Raw genomic sequence first — 8,177 nt, 5'->3', positions numbered from 1 at the left:
AAATTCTGTTCATGTAGCTTGCCATCAGCTGCAAGAGCCCTGAGAGAGCACAATTGGCCTTGCTCTCTTTGGGTGGGTAGATGGCACTCTTTCCCCTCATCATTCCAAGTTATGATATCTCTCAGCACAAGGCATCTGTGAGCTGATGTATCTGAACTGAGTCGCTGCGCTTTCCTCCGAGTGTACTGTGATGCTACTCGGCAATGCTACATCAGCAGTAGTTTGAAAAAGAGGCGGTGGCTTGTACTAGTCATCACCCTCCTGGTGTTGAGGCATAACTAGTGATAGGGGCAGTCCTAATGAGTGGGTTGGGTAATTGGCCTTGTAAATTGGGAAGAAAATGGGATAAGAAAGTGACCTGAACCGATGCGTCTCAGTCAGATTTCCAAGTGTCTTTTGCACCACTAACGACACACCAAACAACAAGAAAATTGCCAAAGGGAACACAGCAATCCATGCAGAAGTTTGTGGTGTATGGACATGCAAATTTGATCTGTCCTTTATTTGACACTGTTCTGTGACCCAGTAGTATTTGAGGCTAAATGCTAAAATAGAAAATTGGATGTAAAACTCATTCATTGTTTTTTTTTTTCTTCTATGTAGTACAGTGTACAAGAAATACGTTTTTATCCATTTCCCCCAATTTTACTTTTTTCATCTCTGCCCCTCACAATCAGAATATCAGTAAAAATGAAAATATGAATCTTTTCTTAATTTGTCGATTTTTGGATTTTGCAAGTTGGATTATACCATCAGGTTTGTGTTACAAGTTTTATACCCATTTTTTTATTTTCGAATTTAGCTTGATACAGTCAGAAAGTTAAACTGCTAAACGTTACACTGACCCTGCAATGGGTTTTCAAATGAAAAGTTGAATCTTCTCTCGATTTTCAGATTTTTTGTGTCTTGTAACACAAATCCGATTGTGAGGGGCAGAAATGAAAAAAATTAAATTGGAAAAATGGATAGAAACTTATCCGCTGCACTACATAAAAAAATGAAATACGTTTTACATCTTATTTTCTATTTTTGCATTTAGCCTCAAACGGTCAGAAAATAAAATTAATAAACATTACACTGACCCTGAATAATATCAATAACAAAACGTTTTAAGAAAAAGAGCAATAATAAAGGAAAACAAACTCATGTCAAGTCAAAGTAATGTCAAAATCTGCGTGACACTAGAGGCTTAACTTAGCCCGCTCGCTCCCTCCGTTAGGTTTTGCATGGCAACAACGCCTCTAGTGAAGTAAGGGAGCATCTCGATTTGACCAACCGCGTACAAAAAAGAAAAAATTAACATTTGCGCTTTAGCGTTTAAACAGATTCGCCCTTATTTAAGCCACTCAACTTGGTTGTGCCGCGTTTATACAGTCAAGGTAAAAAACTCGCTTTTTATTGAGGGGGCTTGCTTGGTTTCACTTTCACCCAAAAACGGCAACTCTGTCCAAACACTCGGCGAGCAACGAGTTCTGAAATCTGCACAGCAACAATCGCCCTAGTAACTGGCGCGCGCGACGTTTCTGTCCAATAAAAATCGCTCGCCTCGAAAAAACGGCGTCAGTAGTTTTATGGGTTTCTCTGATATCAGAAACACTGTGTTTTTCAGCTGTTTCTGACCCGTTTAATTTACTTATTTTCCTCATTTTAAGGGGGGGTTACCAGTATATAAAGAGATGTGAAGGTAAACGGACCAGAGGGAAGGTAAAGTAACGTTAGATCAATATTTCTGTCATTATATTTCTGGTGTTAAGTTACCTTTTTATTTATTTATTTTTAAAATTATTTTTAGCTCATGTTGTTTTGGTTTACTTTACAAGCTAAACTACAAAGACTAGCATTACTCAAAGCTTGGTATTTTCTTTTTCCATACGTAAGCCTTTAATGCTGAGACATTTGCTGCTGTAAGTTTAGTTGTTTACTATCATTTTTAGCTTAGTAAAGATGATGCAGGGAGATACATATGCTTCAGCAGATGTTAGGTGGTCAGTCCATTCATACTTTGGTGGTGGATGATGAAGCTTCTGGAGTGATATAGCTCATTATTTTACTAGAGGATATCAGGTTAGGACGAATATCTATGGAAAGAGAATTTGTCTTAACAGTGTGTGAAAACTAGTGAAGATTCATACTGACTAAAAGTGTATGAAAGCTACTGAAGATTTAAACCAGCTTAATATTAAGTGTAAAATTATACTGGCTAAAGTGTGTGAAAGCTATGGGAGATTCATACTGCCTAGTATATGAAAGAGAGCATGCCTTCATACTGACTAGAAGTGTCTAAACGCTAGTGGAAATTCATACTGGCTAACAGTGTGTGAAAGCTGGTAAAGATTCATATCAAGCTAAAACTAGAGGAAATTCATACTGGTTAGAAGTGTATGAAGGCTAGTGAAGATTCAAATCAGCTAATGTGCGTAAAAGCAAGTGTAAATTCATACTGGCTAGAAGCGAGTGAAAGCTAGAGGAGATTCATACTGGCTATGAGTATAGGAATGCCAGTATGCATTCATACTGCTCTGAAGTGTGAAGGCTAGTGGAAATTCATACTGCGAAAGCTAGTAAAGATTCATATCAAGCTAATACTAGAGGACATTCATACTGGCCTGAAGTGTGTGAAGGCTAGTGAAAATTCACACTGGCTAGAAACCTGTGAAAGCTAGTAAATATTTATATCAAGCTAAAACTAGATACTGGTTAGAAATGTATGAAAGATGAAGATTCAAATCAGCTTAATATTTGTAAAAGCAAGTGTTGGGTTGGGGTAGTAATCAGCTCGTCGGCTATTTCGTGGCAGGATAGGTACTGTTTATTCACAAGGTTCTAAGCCATCGCAAGGCAGACAGACACAGACAGACACACAGACACATTCACACCTAAGGGGCAATTTCAATCAAGTTCCAATTAGCCTGAACGTGCCGTCTTTGGACTGTGGGAGGAAACGCAGACACGGGGAGAACGTGCAAACTCCACACAGAAGGACCCGGGTCGCCCCAGCCGGGAATCGAACCCAGGCCGTCTTGCTGTGGGGCGGAAGTGCTACCCACCGCGCCACCCCGTAAAAGCAAGTGTAAATTCATACTAGGTAAAAAGTTTGTGAAAGCGTAGGGAGATTCATACTGTCTATAAGTTTATACTGACTATAAGTTTATACTGACTAGAAGTGTGTGAAGGCTAGTGGAAATTCATACTTGCTAAAAGTGTGTGAAAGCTAGGGGAGATTCTTACTGGCTAAGAGTGTAGGAATAATAGTGGATATTCATACTGGCTTGAATTGTGTGAAAGCTAGTGAAGACCCATCAGTCAGATTTGTCAGTCATATTGGTTAAACGTGTGTGGAAGCTATGGGAGATTAATATTGTCTAGGAGTGTATGAAAGCCAGTGAAAATTCACACTGGCTAGAAGTGAGAGGTAGTGGGAATTCTTACTGACTAGCAGTGTAGGAAAAATTGTGGCAATTCATTCTGGCTCGAATTATGTGAAAGGTTTTGGACATTCATACTGGATAAGAAAGAACGAAACGTAGTGAAGGTTTTTACTGCCTAGTGCTGTACAAAAACTAGTGAAGATTCATACTGGCTAGAAGATGTGATTCAAATCACTAACTATTGTCTGCTTTAAAGATTAAATCTTAGCTAAGTAGCCTAGTTTTACCTTTCCTTACTCACACAAATACAGCTCTTGAAAAAAATGAGACCACTTGAACAGTATGAGTTTCTTTGATTTTACCAAATTGAAACCTCTGGAATATAATGAAGAAGAAGATGGATGATCACAAGCCATCAAACCGAGCTCAACTGCTTGAATGTTTGCACCAGGAGTGGCATAAAGTTCTCGAAAAGCAGTGTGTAAGACTGGTGGAGGAGAACATGATGCCAAGATGCATGAAAACTGTGATTAAAAACAGGGTTATTCCACCAAATATTGATTTCTTTAAACTCTTAAAACGTTATGAATATGAACTTGTTTTCTTTGCATTTTTGAGGTCTGAAAGCTCTGCCTCTTTTTGTTATTTCAGCCATTTCTCAATTTCTGCAAATAAATGCTCTAAATGACACTGTTTTTATTTGGAATTTTGGAGAAATGTTATCCGTAGTTTAAACAATACAACACTAATATTTTACTGAAACATATACATATAAATAGCAAAATCAGAGAAACTCATTCAGTTCTCTTAATTTATATTCATAGCCTATATTTGAATTAAAGAAAACTAGCTTCTGTGCTCAGATTTATACATTGCATTGCCATATCTTTTTAAAATATTTGTAGTTTTTAAGCATGCTTGTAAGGAAACCCCTAATACTCCCAACTACTCTTGCCTGGTGTGAACATTCAGAATCTCATCTCATCTCCACTCCAGTCAACTCTTCTTGTGTGACCCAGTTCAGTTGTAGCAATTTTACAGTGGCGTAAAAAGCTAGCTGATAATGCTGAATATATTGTAGATCAGTGTATTTCTCAACTCTAGTACTGGAGACCCAGAGATGTACATTGTAGTGTTTTCCTGCTTTAACACAATTGCTTAAGTGTCTGTTAATCAGCTGATGTGTTTGATCAGGTGAGGTGGAAACATTGAAAACACTAAAATGTGCAGGACAGTGGGCCTTCATGAGCAAGATTGAGGATTAAGAAAGAGTATACTATAGGAGATATAAATAATGGTGTTAACACTGCCCTTGCAGTTGTACTAAGAGCGAGCAGCACTTGGGGTAGTCTAGCCTGCACTATAACCTGAGCTGAAGTGAATTGGAATGACCTGAGAGTGAGTGTGTGTGTACACGTGTGTCAGTGGCAACTGAGTCAGCACTTTTAAAACAAGGACATCTCAGGGTTTTTTTTCTCACCTCCCCTTCTGTGGTCTTTCTTCAATTCATCCGTTCATCCGAGGACTTGCCGTGAAGTAACGGAAGCATGTAGTTCACACTGAACACGTTTTTTTGTAGGTTTTTATTCAGTCCGCTTTGGATATTGCATAAATTAAATTAGCAGTCCATAAGATTATTTTTCTTTAAAATTGAAAGTAGTAGTATTTCAGGGGACAAAAATGTTTGTTTTCTCACCAGAGAGGTCTCCAAACCCCAAAAATATTGTAGTCACTTTAAATTGGCTAAACAATTTTATCACGCTGCTTTTTTTTTTTTTATAAAATCAACCATTCCAAATGTAAACATTCCAAGTACAACATGACTTAATATAAATTAGCAATTGTTTGCTGTTCATCTTTTACACTTAATCAGCCAAACACCAAATGTTTTTTGTTAGTTTTTTTTTTTTTTTTACATTTTTAACCAAATAGTCTGTGCATCCCAATTTTTTTTTAATTTAGTATCTTAAACAGACAGCTGGATCAAATTTAATAGGCAGGAAGGTTGTAGATTCAAATCACTCTTGCAATTTCAACCATATAGCATATTGTTCTATTGTTGGTGCCCCAAACACAAGGACACCCATGTGTATTAGGAGGCTTGTGCACACCAGGGTTTAAGAACCCCAGTCCTGAAGGCCCACTGCCCTGCACATTTTAGTAATTTCCTGCTTTAATACACTCACTTTAACTTAATAATGGGCTGTATATTAGCTAATTTGTTGAATAAGGCAAAAACACTAAAAAGTGCAGGACAGTGGGCCTTTGCCACCAGGGTTGAGAAATACTGAGTGATTTGTGGGCACATATATGGTAAACAATAGTAGTGCACTACTGAAGCAGTAGATGCCAGACTGCTGCACTACGAAAAAGTAAAGCATGATAAGCAAGAGTTTGACAAAGAAAATCCATTTAAACCACTTAAAGTGCAAAACTGGATTAAATTATAACACAATACAATTATCACGATATGTTGCACATAACATCACAATACTATAATTTTGCAAACTCAATATATCGCAAGACAATTTTCTACGATACTTCACAGAATCAGTGTTACTGAAGACCATAAACTACTCATAAGAATCAAATACCATTTAAGGCACACTTTGTAAAAATTACTTTTAGTTTATGGAAAAATCATGAATAGTGATGAAACAATTCTATGGGACAGGCTTAGAATTCTTTAGAACTTCTGTCCATGCAATCTTCTAGGTTTTCCTCCTCCTTATACACTGAATTTGTCAAGTGACCTAGAAGATATATCCCAATCAGCTTCACTCCACGACCTAGAGTTTCAGGACTGATTTCTTCAGGAGATCTGTCTGCTGCAAGGTGAGATGATATCAAATAACTTGTATGCATATGAAATAAAATTATTGAAGGAATGGCATTTATATAGAAATAAACACTCTTGATAGATGATACTATAGATGTTCCCACAGCATGAGAAAACAACATTCTCTTCTTTCTTAAAAGCAGATTTATTAACTATATTTGCTTTGTTTCTACTCTTTTAACAGGTTTCAGAAAATAGCGAGCCTGCTGGAGGATTTTCTGCTAAAATAGGCTATTCCTCAACGAAACCTAACCAGCATTAACACAAATAAAAAAAAAAAAGTGTACAAAAAGGCGGATAAGATTATGATCCCATAAGAGATCATATCAACTTCTTTCCCCATATATACATATACATTAAATATACATTACTGCTTTATTTATAACCTTTAGAGGATGTATGTTTCAGCTTTTGTTTACCATGGTGTGTTTAACATTATGTCCATGTAAACATTTAAGGAACAACCTCTTTCAGCCAAGCTTAAGAAAGTAACCATAGGTAATCAAAAGCTTGGTCTACTAGATGTGCTCTTGATTTCTTAAGTCTTACATGAATTTCAAATAATCCATATTTTAAAAGTTATTTATTTATATTAAACAAGTTTTGCCAAATCTAGACCCGACCTGAACACTTTACCTGCCTTCAACTGCAAAAACAAACTAGAGGAACTCAATTTGATGATACTTTATTTGTTTTTATTGCACAAATATTACAAATAAATGTCAAAAAACAACATTCGAAAGAGTCAATGAGTTTTCAATTCCACAGCAGTCATTTACATCTAGTAAGGATTACAAGCTTACATACCCCCTCGATTTTAAACTTTTCTTCATAGAAAGTGTTAACAATAAATCAATGAAAAAAATACTATAAGTCCATCCTGGTTCCTTACAAAACAATGATTTTTAGAAAATGGGAAAATTGCAATCAAACTCATAAACTCTGGTCCACCATAATTCTTTATAAAAGCACAGATAAACCCATACAGAAATTTGGCCTATTATAAAACACTGGTATGCACACAGCGATCATAATCAACAACCTTACACAACAGTCATACACATCTCCAATATTTGAAAAACACTGGCAAACTCAGTCACCACTATTATAATTGTTTAAATACTAATCCATCATAACCCCTTACAACACAGTGGCAGGCCTGTACTCACCACAATCCTTTATTATTCACTGCTTCATCAAATTTTCTTTAGACAACACCAGTGGGCCTATACCATCACCATTTTAACAAAAGACTACTGATAGGTTCATAACCACAAAAATACTGGTCCACCATAATCCCTTACAAAACACTAGTATGCCCATAATCACCATAATGATGGACCCATACCTTTCCTGATTTTTTACAAAACAAGAATACTGGTAGGTACCCAACCATCACAAAATACTTGTCCACTATAAAACTGTACATAATACTGGTGGACCATCATAGTTCTCTAAAGAACAGTACTAAATACAGTCCATCACATTACCATAGAAAAACTTTGTCCCCTACCAGTCACAGTTCTTCATCACAGTGCCATACAAAATACTGGTAGATTTTGATCAAACCACAATTATTTGTTAAATATTGACCCACTATAACCCTTATCCACCGTGGTTCCTTAGAAAATACTGGCAAACCCAGATAAATTGAACTTATTTATTAAATACCAAGCAAAAAAAATCTGATAGTTCACTACCCATCACAGTTCTTTATTACATACTGGTCCATCACAGTGCCTTGACAAAGTACTGGTGGACCTCAAATGACAATTATTTATTAAACATTGGCCCATCATAATCTCTTACCCCTGTAGTCCTTTACAAATCCCTTTTTAGTATTAAAAGCAAATTTCCTTATAAAGTTCCTTAGAGAACACTGGCAAACCCATTTTAGTAAATACTAGTAAATCACAATCCCTTAACACAGGTGGACCTATACCAATTAGAGTTCTTTAGTAAATAAAAAC

General features: G+C 36.4%; 1 long non-coding RNA gene across 1 annotated transcript; it reads left to right on the top strand.

Annotated features, from left to right (window-relative positions):
• Positions 1–1,511: 1,511 nt before the first annotated feature.
• On the top strand, positions 1,512–6,942 carry LOC103046989 (uncharacterized). Its single transcript, XR_007427947.1, has 2 exons — positions 1,512–1,704; positions 6,084–6,942. It is a non-coding gene; the product is annotated as an uncharacterized LOC103046989 (long non-coding RNA).
• Positions 6,943–8,177: the final 1,235 nt, after the last annotated feature.

Source organism: Astyanax mexicanus, chromosome 21 (genome assembly GCF_023375975.1).
Source record: "Astyanax mexicanus isolate ESR-SI-001 chromosome 21, AstMex3_surface, whole genome shotgun sequence".
Lineage (NCBI taxonomy): Eukaryota > Metazoa > Chordata > Actinopteri > Characiformes > Acestrorhamphidae > Astyanax > Astyanax mexicanus.
This window is presented reverse-complemented; position numbering and strand designations above follow the sequence as displayed.